Consider the following 12,014-nt stretch of genomic DNA (forward strand, 5'->3'; position numbering starts at 1 on the left):
ACTATACGCTATATAGAGTTTGTTATCCATATAATATCTTTAGACGTTATTAGGGAGACTATTACTACTACTGTTAAACTTAACGGCGTTAAGGCCTATTAGGTCATTCTATAGTAATATAGGTTAATAGCCGCTAGCGGTACTTAGCTTAGCGGTATTTAGCTTAGTATAATAGGTATAGTTCTATAGGTTATAAGCGAATATATCTATCTACTCGCTCTAGCCTTTATAGTTAGTATTACCAATCTTACGGCTAAGGGTAAAGGCTAGGTCCTTTATCTTAGAGGAAATATTCTTCTTAAGTAGATCTACTTTTTGTTTCTTAGTCTTGTTTACTTTAATTATTAACTTATTAAGCTTTAATTTTTAGGACTAGTAGTTATACTCCACTTTGCTTAAGGTATTTAGCTTATTTTTAGCTGCTTAGGTTATATTTATAGTCTTATAGTGCTTCCTTATATATACAAATATAGACTCTTAGTTAGAGAAGGTCTATTTACTTAAGTTATTTAGGTGTATACGTAGTATATTAAGGCTATGCTTAATATAGTTATAAGCTTTATCTATTAGCATGTCTAATATATAGAGGACTTCGTTTATTGGGGTCTTAAAGCACTTTATATCCCTCTAGAAAACGCCTTAGATCTTTATATCCTATATTTTAAAATTTTCTTACTTTTTAGTTGGTGATCCCTTGCTATTAAATAGGGTTAAATCTTTTACTTTACGCTTTTTTCTATAGAGCTTAGTTAGAAAAGAAGAGCTAGTAGTAGTGTTCTTATTGGTAATAGTCTAGGTAAGTATAGTAATCTAAAGGCTTAGACTTTATATAGTCTGAGTATTTATAAAGGCTTGCTGTTTATATTATTATATATATAGTTTAAGCGTTTTAAGGGAGTTAATTCTGTGCTAAGCTTCTTTAAGTTAAGACTTTATAGTTTGGCCTTTATTATAGATGGCTTAGAGACCGCTTTTAATGCTAGTTAGGAAAGTTATATATATAGAGAGGTACTGGAAGGTTCCTGCTATATTAAGGTCCTTAGGGTACTTTAGGCTACTTCTAATTGCCTAGGTAATATAGGTATAGAAGGTATTAAAAAGGCAGGTAAGTGCTTTGCGTGTGTTCGCTAATAGGGTATTATTTATATTATAGTCGCCTATTTTAAGGGATCTGTATAAGGCAATTAAAGTTTATAAGGCTAGCTATAGTACTAAGATTATTTATAACTGTATTGGGTTTGTCTAGAACTTATAGTATAGTATTATTAGCTGCGCCAGGTTATAATTATACTAGGAAAACAAAAATAATAGATTAGGAAAAAATAAAGGTTGTAATAGGGCGCAATTAGGAATACTATAAACTGTTATGGTGCTGTAATAAAGTAGAATAAATAACTACGTTATGGTATAAAGAGAAGAAGAAGGTAAAAGGGGGTATTGTATATAAATAGTAGGGCCAGCCGCTAAGGCGCTAGTAGTGGGCTAGCTAATAGTAGGAAATAGTATAAGATAGTACGAGATAGTACGAGATAGTATAAGATAGTACGAGATAGTATAAAATAGTATACGTTAGGTTAGTGCTGTAACACTTAAGACCTAAGGCTTATTGGGAAACCCGCACTAGCTACTAGTGCTAATACTACCTCTATAGTAGGAGCTTCCCTAGGCCTAAGTTTAGAAGGTTAAGATCCCTATACTAATCTTCTTGAAGATAGATATTAGGAAGCTATTATAAGGCTCTTAGAAGCTATATAGAAGAAAGCTATTAATAAATATATTAGAACCCTTTAAGGGCAAATTTATATCTAGTAGGGTTTAATCTAAGCTAGGTAAATTTTTTATAACTTAGTTAAGGCTAAGGGCATTTTAGGGGCTATTTAGTACCTACCTAAGGAGGTATAGAAGACTTAAAGAGTTATTTACGCTATAAACGGAAAAAGGATATAGACTAACTAGTTAAGGCCTTTAGTAGTTTAGAACTTTATTATAGACCTAATGCCTAGTAGTTAGACGATTAGGTTTATAAAGTAGATAACTTCTTTAAGATGCTAATAATATGAGATAATACTAAAGAGCGTATACGCTGGATTATTAGTAAGATTAAAGACCGATTGCTAAACTAGATTATACTTAATTAGCTTAATAAAGAGCAAATTACTATATAGCTATAGCTATAACCCTTTCTCAAGAAATAGACTTAAGATCTATATATTATATAATATAATAATATAGAGCTATTTTAGAATAGGACACCGCTTAACCGCTATAACTTCTACCGGTTTATAAACTTTGTAAAAACTTATACTTAATAGATATGTCTAGAGTCCTTTAAAAATAAAAACGGTAGCATTTATAAGAAGAAGAAGATTGGGTTTATTTAGGCTAGAATTAAGCCAGTAATTTGTAATAAAATAAAGCGCGTAGGAGCCCTATTACGGATTACTATATATATATATTTTAAATAAGCGGTTCTAAATGCTGAAGATATGGTAAGAAACTAGACCTCTTTTAGTAGGAAGCTAGGGGGTTACTAAAAGCGTAGGTACTTTAGTAGTAATATAGGGTAGACCTAACCTTTAAAGAAGCTGTTCTTAAAGAGACCTTTAAAAGGGTTAAAGTTAAGAGCCTTAAGTAATAGAAAATACTCCTAAGGCCAACTTAATATCTATCTAGCACCTTTATATAAACACTTTAAAAAGTTAAGAAAAAACTCCGGAGGTAGATCCTATTAGAAAAATAAGTAGGGTAATAACTACACTAACAATCTAAAAAAAGAAAAGCCCTAGTTGCGAACCTTTTTTTAGCTATAACTAGGGTAAGATATGGAAGAAGAGACTCTCCGCATCGCTATTAAGCTATAAATAACACTCCCTATAGGTAAGATGTGTTAGTTTTAAGCACTATATAGTAGCGGCGCCGAAATTAATCCTATATAATATAATTTAGTATAAAAGTATAAACTTATTCTATTAGAAGGTGGCGAAAACCTATTATAGGCTTCTTAGATAAGCATTAGATTAAAATTTATAGTGCCTATAAGCTTATAGTATTAGTGGCCGATATATATAACCGTACTAAGGTAGTTAGCCCGTAACCCTTCTAGGTGGCTAACTTTATAGGTTATAACCTTATTTTTAGATGCCTTTAACTTATAGAAGTAGGTTTTAAAATACGCTTTAAAATAGGAGCCTTTAAATAGTAGATTAATAAAGAATTAGAAGGGCGTATATTACTAATAAGCTTAAAATATATTTTAGAGAATATAGCTCTAAGCGAAATAGTATATATTTTATACCTAAAGGAGTATTAGATCTAACCCCTATTTTATAGTAAAATAGATATAGAGCTTAGTATAGGTAATAACCCCTCTATAATAGAGACTTTATAGGGAACTACTAAATAGGTTACAGAGATATTATAAAGAGGTGGCGATCTTAAAGATCTTATAAGATACTTTAACCGCTATAGGTTACTCTAGCTTAAGCAATACGTAAAGAGTATATTTTAATACCTTAAATATTACGTTAAAGAATTCCCTGCCCTTTACTAGCTACTATATATAACGGTTTAACGTACGGTGGCAACAATATATAAGTAACCACTATAGCGTATAATACTGCCCGTAAGTATTTTAAGGGAGCTTTAGAATCTACCTAATAATAATATAAAGAATAAACGCGACCCTAATTTATTAAATATTCTAGTAGGCCTAAGGGACTTATTAAGGGTATTTTTAGGTAGGAGAGCTAAAGTCCTACTGTAGAACTTAGAGTATAATTATATAATTAATCTGAAAGAAGGCAAGCAACCACTAAACCTTTTTATCTATAACCTCTTGCGTAAAGAGCTTAAGATCCTACGGGAGTACCTTAATAGCTTATTAGAAAAGGAATAGATCTGGCCTAGTAAGTCGCCGTTAGGCGCGCTAATCCTCTTTATTCTAAAACTATATAGAACTATAAGGCTATATATAGACTATCGCGGTCTTAATAAGATTATAATTAAGAACTGTTATATACTACTACTAGTTAGTAAAATACTAAATTAACTATCTAGGGCGAAGATCTTTATAAAGCTAGATCTATAAGATACCTATTATAGGCTCCGTATTAAAGAAGGGGATAAGTAAAACACTGCTTTTAAGATTTAATACAGCTACTTTAAGTATCTAATAATGCCTTTTAGGCTAGCTAATACGCCTATAATATTCTAACTATATATTTACAGAGCTGTAGAGGGACTGGTTAACCATATATACATCGTTTATTTAGATAACATTTTAATCTACTTAGAAAAAAAGGATTAATATAAGTAACACGTCCGCGAAGTGCTGGAACGTTTAGATAAATTAGGGCCTCTACGCCAAGGCGTTAGAGTATATCTTTAATACTAAGTAAGTTAAGTTCCTAGGTTATATTATAACGCCTATAGGTATAGTTATAGACCTAATACGGGTATAGATAATTTAGGAGTGGCTAGAGCTAGAGAGCTATTAGGATATTTAAGTATTCTTAGCCTTTACTAATTTTTATAGGCGCTTTATTTATAACTACTTAAATATTGCCTAATACCTATTTAACTATATTATAAAAGCTTCCTAAGACCTAACCTAAGAAGTAAAAAGCTTAAAGGTGGTAAGGGAGAAAACTAAGAAGGGACTAATTAAATGGTATAAACTATAGTTATAGCCTAGAAAGGTTTAGAAGGCCTTTTAAAAAATTTATATAAAGTTTATAAAAGCTTTATTACTGCAGCATTTTAACCTAGATTAGCTATTAATAATAATTACTAATATATTAAGTTTTACTCTTATTAGTATCCTACTATAACTTAATAGATATCTAGACGCTACCTAGCTTTACTAAAAACTAGTAGTATTCTATAGTAAAAAATTCTAAGGACCTAAAATTAGGTATTATACCCATAATAAGGAACTACTAGCTATAGTTAACTGCTTTAAATAGTAGCGATACTACCTTAAACACGCGAGCTATACTACTTATATACTCTTAGATTACTATAATTTACGCTACTTTATAACTATAAATGAGCTTATACCTTAATAAGCTAAATAGGTAAAGAAGCTTATATAATTTAATTTTAAGATTAAATATAAGCTAGGGGAAAATAACCCTACTAATAGACTGTTATAACGGCTAGACTATATTAAAGGCTTTAAAACGGGGGAAGGAAAACAGATAATAGATATTTTACTCCTTATATTATAGAATAAGCTCTAGGTATAGAATACTTAAGTACCCATAGCTCTATATATTAAGTCTTAGGCGGTATAAGCCCTATTAGTTTCTATTAATATTCTAGCTAATATCCGGTTTATTACTAATAAGGGTCCAAATATACCTAAATAGGATGTCCCTAATATATTTTTAGAACCTAGTAATACACTATCTTTAATTGCTAAGCTATCTCCCTAAACCAATAGTAAAGCTATAAAGTAATTAGAACTTGGAGCCCTATAATAACTAAAGGACTTTAACCTTATAGCGGCCTTCCTAATATATACGTATTAAAGAGTTATAAGATCTATAGTACTATTTAGTTTATACTTAGAGCAGTATAAAACGAAATAGTTTTTACTTAAAAACTATCTAAAAGGTTAACGGATTTTATCTTTAAGGTGTAATAAAGGGACGCTTTCTATACTATCTTTAATGCGGAAGTAAACTAGAAATATAATAAAAAGGAAGCTATAAAGTATTAAAATTAGGAATTAGACCTAATAGGCCTTTTATATAGAAATAGTAAAGTTTAGGTACTATAAAAAGCAAATCTATAATAGAAGATTCTTATTAATAATTATAATAATCCTTTAGCCGGCCACTATGGTTAAGCTAAAATAGTGAAATTACTTTAGCGTAAATACTATTGGCTAAAGCTTAAATAAGAAGTAAAAGAGTATATTAGCTATTGCGAGAAGTATTAAATATATAAGATCCGTAGGTATAAGCCATAGGGTCTACTTAAATTAGTTCCCCCCGCTAGTAAGCTATAGCAATATTACGCTATAGACTTTATTACGGATATCCTGCTATCTAAAGATGGCTAAGAATAAATATGCAATTCGGTTCTTGTACTTATTAATAGGTTTTTAAAGTACGTTTAATACCTTCCTATTAATAAGACGATTAATATATAAGCGCTTACTAACCTAATTAAGGAGAAATGCTTTCTTAAAGTAGATTAGCCGTACTCTATTATTACTAATAGGGGCAGCGTTTTTATAAGCTAGTACTAGTTGGACCTATACTTCCATTTAAAAATAGACTACTATTATAGTATAGCTTTCTATCTATAAACGGACAGATAAATAGAATATTAAAACTAGAAACTAGAGTCTTATCTATAAATATATTTAAACTACTAGTAAGACAATTAGTGTAAGCTACTTTTGTATATAGAGTACGCCTATAATTTAAAGCAATATTTGTTATATTAGTTCGCACTAATCCAGATTGTCTATAGCGTTTAACTATTAGGGTTTAATGATATACTTAATAATTACTAGCTAAGGCCGCATAATTAGTTATAGGATCCTACTAAGAAGTCTAAGGATATCTACTAAAGAGTATAAGGATACCTTTAAAAATAGAAGAAGTAATAAAAGTATATAAAGCAGAGAGCCTATAAAACGTTTAAGAGCAGTAAAGACTATTAACGCCCTAGGAGTTAAGCTTTAAGGCCCTAAGACGACGGAATATTAATACTGCAGCCTTGCTAAAATTAAGCGTTAGGTCTTATAAAGGTTCTTAAAACAGAATATTAATAAACCCTATCTTAACCTCTATATTAACTAAACTAACCTTAAGGAAGTATATACCGGATTTATATAAGTTATACTTATCTACAACACTTTCTTAGAAAGATCCTTCCCGTATTTTATAACAACGCATAGTAAGGAGAAGGAGACACTATAAGTACTTAAAGATTTTATTAAGTGGATTCGTCTAGGGTATAACCTTAAAGTTAATACTATTAGATTAGACAACAAGCTAAAAAGAAGGAAAATCCTTAAATGGCTACGGACTTAAGGGATTATATTTAAGCCTTTAGCGCTATATACCTAAGCTTAAAACGGTACCACCAAACGCTTAGGGGGTGTAATTATTAAAAAAGTATAAGTAATAAGAATTGCTGCTAATTTACCATATAACTTATAGGACGAGATTATTAACTATATAGTCTATTTTTAAGATTAAACGCTATAAGAAAGTAATAGATGGAAATTGCTATATAAGAGGCTCTATACCTTTTTAGCTAATAAGATATTAAGAAAACCGTAACTAGCGCACCTAAAAGCCTACGGCTAACCACCTTCTTATGTTCGTTAATAAGTTAATTAAACTATACTCTTATCTAAATCCTTCTATCTCGCTCTAATCTTCTCCCTTAGGTCCTCTAGTTGCTTCTCCTTATTTAGCTACTCCTTAATATCTACTATTCTAACTATATTAATAAAGCTTTAAAACCTCTACTTGAGTAGGGCCTTCGTAAGTCTATTAGCAATTATCTCCTTCGTCGCTGTCTATTAAAATAGTACTTATCTCCTTACGTATTCCTAACGTAGCTAATATTAATAGATATTAATATATCAGAGCTTTATAATTAGCTTTACCGTATCTTTTCTAATTAGTTAGAGTATCTAGGTATTATCGCAGTTAATAATTAAGGGCTTGTTTAGCCTTAAAGTTATTACTTTAAACAGCCTGCTAAATAAAGATAGCTTTCTTTACTATTTATAATAGGGCTAATAACTTAGCTTCTATGCTTAACGTTATCACCGTATCTTACTTATTTACTCTCTAGGCGATCGGTCCCCTAAATAGCTTTATAATATATCCTTATAAGCTCTTTCTATTAACGGAATTATCTATAAATAATATATTACTAGTATAGATAAATAATTGCGCTTTACCTCTACTATCTCTTCCGTCGTCTCGTCCTTTATCGCATATTTCTTTATCTCTCCCTCTACCGTTCGTTCCTTTCTTATCTCCTCTATAGTAGATTGCTCTACTTCTTATACTATATAGGTACTGGATTACTTTGTTTACCGCTTAATAATGCTCTTAGCTTAGGTTTTAATTAAACCTTACCCGCTATAATACTGTAAAAGTAATATCTAAACGCGTTATAGTGGCTGTATAGAGTACTAAACCTATTTTTTGCTAATATAGTATTATAGAAGCTAGTAGGGATATAGGACGGATTAATAGGTCTATATTAGGGGACGGACGCGTTAAACAGATTAATTGGTAATTAGTAAGGAGGAGTTTAGATTCTGCTATAGGAGTATCTAAAAGACGCCCTTTAAGATCTATCTTATACTAATTAGCTATCTTCTTAATATAGGCTTCCTAGGATAGCTATAGGAGCCTCTAGCTATAATTATATAATATATAGATTCCTAGGAACTATTTTAGCTCGCTAAGGGTACTTATCTAGTATTCCTTACTTAGCTCCTTAATTACTTCTTAAGCTTTCTTTTTATCTATCTTTCGGTAGTAGAAGATAATATCATTAACGTAGAAGAAGACAACTATTCTACCTTTTAGCATAATACATGGCTTTTAGGGTACCTCTTTAAAACCCAATTCGTTTAATAAGCTTATAAGATTCTTCTGCTATAATAGTAGTGATCGTTATAGTCTATAAAGGGCTTTTCTTAAGCGCAGTACTTTATCTATCTTTCCTTTATTAAACCCTAGTGGTAGCTTTATATAGATAACCTCGTTAAGATCGTAATAGATAAACGCGTTGACTATATCTATCTATATTATCTCTAGGTAGAATTTTATGGTAATTACTATTAGGGTCTAGAAGGTTATACTCGCTAATATAGTAGCTCTCATAGGTAGGTCTCCTAGGGCCTATTAATTTCCGTATACTACTAGGCGTACCTTGCATTTCTAAAGGAATTTATACTTATCCATCTTATAGATAAACACCTATATTAAGCTAAGGATCTACTATCCCTTTATATGCTTCTTATTTATTTCTTAAAATAACCTCATTTAATAATAGGATTAAAGGTGGGCTTATTAAGCCTCTTAGAACTAATCTTAAAGAGGATATATATTAAGGTCCTTAATTAACTAAGGTAGAGGAAGTAAGTTCTTCCTATATAATCTAACATCGCATATTCTACCTAATTTTAGCTTACTATTATTAAGTTAACTATTAAGGTTAAACTTCCTTCCTGCTAAGAAGGCGCCATAATAGGCTAAAGTAATCCTTTTAGTAACAAAGTCTTTAAACCTATAATCGCTGGCTTTTTTTAAATAAGTCTTTAACCGAGTTATTAAACACCCTCTAAGTGTTAAACCCGTCTCCTATTCGTTAAATAATGTCCTAATTAGTATCTTATATATCTAACTTTATAGAATACTTAACGTAAAAGGCATATAGAGATTCTTTGTCTTCTTCTATTAAAGGTGGCGTATAATATATATCTTTAAGAGCTTTTATAAGCTTAAGATCTACTAACTTATTAAAGGTTTAAAGTGGCTTATTATTAATATTGTCGTCTTCTTCTTAAATTAATGGTTTAAATACTTCTTTATTATCTTCTAGAAGGACCTCGTTCTTAGTTAGGGTATTAGGGAGTTAAATCTTCTTAATTAGCGTGTCTAATTTAGCGTATAGATCCTTTAAGATATCTATTTACTTACCGTTAAAGAATATCTTTTTATTAAAGATAATGTCCCTAGTAGAGATAATAATACCCTTATATAGAATTTAGATTCTATAGATATTAGTAGAGTTATAGCTAATAAGGTAGCTAATATGGGCTTATAGATCTATCTTGCTTAGCCTTTTTTTCTTTAGCTAGGCATCTAACATTATTACATATACCCTATAGCTTTAACCTTAAAGAGATTAAAGCTAAGGGGGTATATTAGATAATCTGTATTCTATATGGCGTAGGATATATATAAGTTACGTATATGGGGCACGTATATTATAAATATCTTTATCTAAGCCTAGGGGCCCCAGGTTAAGACGCGATTAAAATTATCAATTAATTAACCCATTTTATTAATAAATAGCTCTATATAAACTATCTGATAATTTTAGCTTAAGTAGTAGGGAAGTAGTCCGCATTATCTTTAAGCTTATCCTATAATTAAAGCTTCTAATTATTAAATATAGGGTTAGTTCTATCTATAAGCAATAAGGGGTCCACAACTTTTGCGGACCGCAATAATACTAATACTATATATTAGGCTAGGGCCTTAAGGATTATAGTAAGTCTTTAGGTATTTAATAACTCTTTACTAGGTATAGGGGGTTCTTTAGCTTTAACCAGCTCCTAAAGTTATTTAATTTTAGTATTAGCTGCTATAAGCTCTACCTAGATGTTTAAGTTAGTTACTGTTTTATTATTAGAGGTATTTAAGGGTCCTATAGCTGCTTTGCCGGCCGCTATAGTTTTTAGCATAGTAATACGGTTATTAGGGTAACTTTTAGTAGGATTCTATAGGGGTTCTGGTTTATACATGTTCTATAGGTCTTATTATTCTTTTCTATTCTTCTAGTTTTATTTTATTCTTTAAGTTCTAGTAATATAGTAATGTGCACGACCAGCTTCTACCCCCCCCCTAGAAAAATATTATTTCGCTTCAGTATGCGAGCTCGCTAAATTGCCACTAACTGTATATAGTAATTGTAGCGAAGCCGTATGCTTGGCTGTAAGAACCTTTGCTTTTAACGGGCTTAAAGCTATTTATAATTGGTCTTCCTCCGCAGTATCGTGATCTTTGTTAAATATCGTAAGGTTTCTATCTATACTATTTAAAATATGGCTTCGCGAATAGGCCTATATTAGCACGCCCTAATTAAGAATCTTCTTTAACTTAGAGTAACTTAAGCGGAGTGTGCCTTTACCGCTAGTTGTATAACTCGCTTAATTACCGCGATTAAGAGGAACTTGCGGATATTTAGATTAACTTAGGCGCCTCTAAATAGTAAAGGTGGCCAGTTTTTACTAAGCAATTAAATAATGGTGGTAATACTAATGCGGCTAGAGGAAAAGCTAACTTTCTTTAGCGATGAGTTATAGTGGTTAATTTATAATGTCTTTGGTGTTATAGTAAGCCGCTATATAATATTTTAAGAGCTCTATTTAGCTAGCTGGATAAGAAAGCGGGTAAGCTAATTAGATCCTCCTGTTATAGAGCCTAGAGTAGCTTATATAAAGTAATATTGCTAGGTAGCCCTAGAGCGTAGCTCTTACAATTATAATATATATTTTGCTATTATATTACAGTATACCGCTAATTAATTGGTATTTATGGATAAGTTAGGTATAGATTCGAAGACGGGCGTACGGAAGACTGGCTGGGCTTTTTTTAGTATTGCACTAGTGTTATATACGCCATATAATTAGGGTAAGACGAGGCTTAATATACTGCCTGCGTATATAGTTAACGGCGTACTAGTAGCCTTAGTATATAAGGGCTTAATAAATAGCGAAGGCTTTAAGTTCTGGGTGGCAAATACTCTTCTACCGCGGTATAATCCCTTTCCTACTAAGCGATTAGTAGTAGTTATAGATAACGCCAGCTTTTATTACTTAGAGAGGATATAGGCTCTCTTTAACGCCTTTAGAGTTAAGCTTATATATTTATCCGTGTACTTACCTAATTTAAATCTAATTAAAGAGTTTTTTGGAGAGCTAAAAGCTTTTATTCGGCGGGAGTGGTTCTCTTAAATAGAGCACCCTAAAAGCTTTAACTATAGCTTTAAAGCCTTTCTTCTTTAGTATATAGATAAGGTTGGTAGTAAGAGCGAGAGCGTAAGAGGATATTTCTGATATAGTGGGTACAATTGCTAAGGGTTTTAGTGTAAGGAAAGATCGATTTTTGGTAGCGTTCTTAATTATATAAATATACTAAAAGGCTTTAATATCTTATATATATAGGGTATCTTTATTACTACAGAGGCGCTAGTAGTAAGGAAGACACCCTATATTTTACTAATTAAAGGTTATCTAT

This window comes from Cenococcum geophilum (assembly GCF_001692895.1).
Source record: "Cenococcum geophilum 1.58 unplaced genomic scaffold K441scaffold_118, whole genome shotgun sequence".
Lineage (NCBI taxonomy): Eukaryota > Fungi > Ascomycota > Dothideomycetes > Gloniales > Gloniaceae > Cenococcum > Cenococcum geophilum.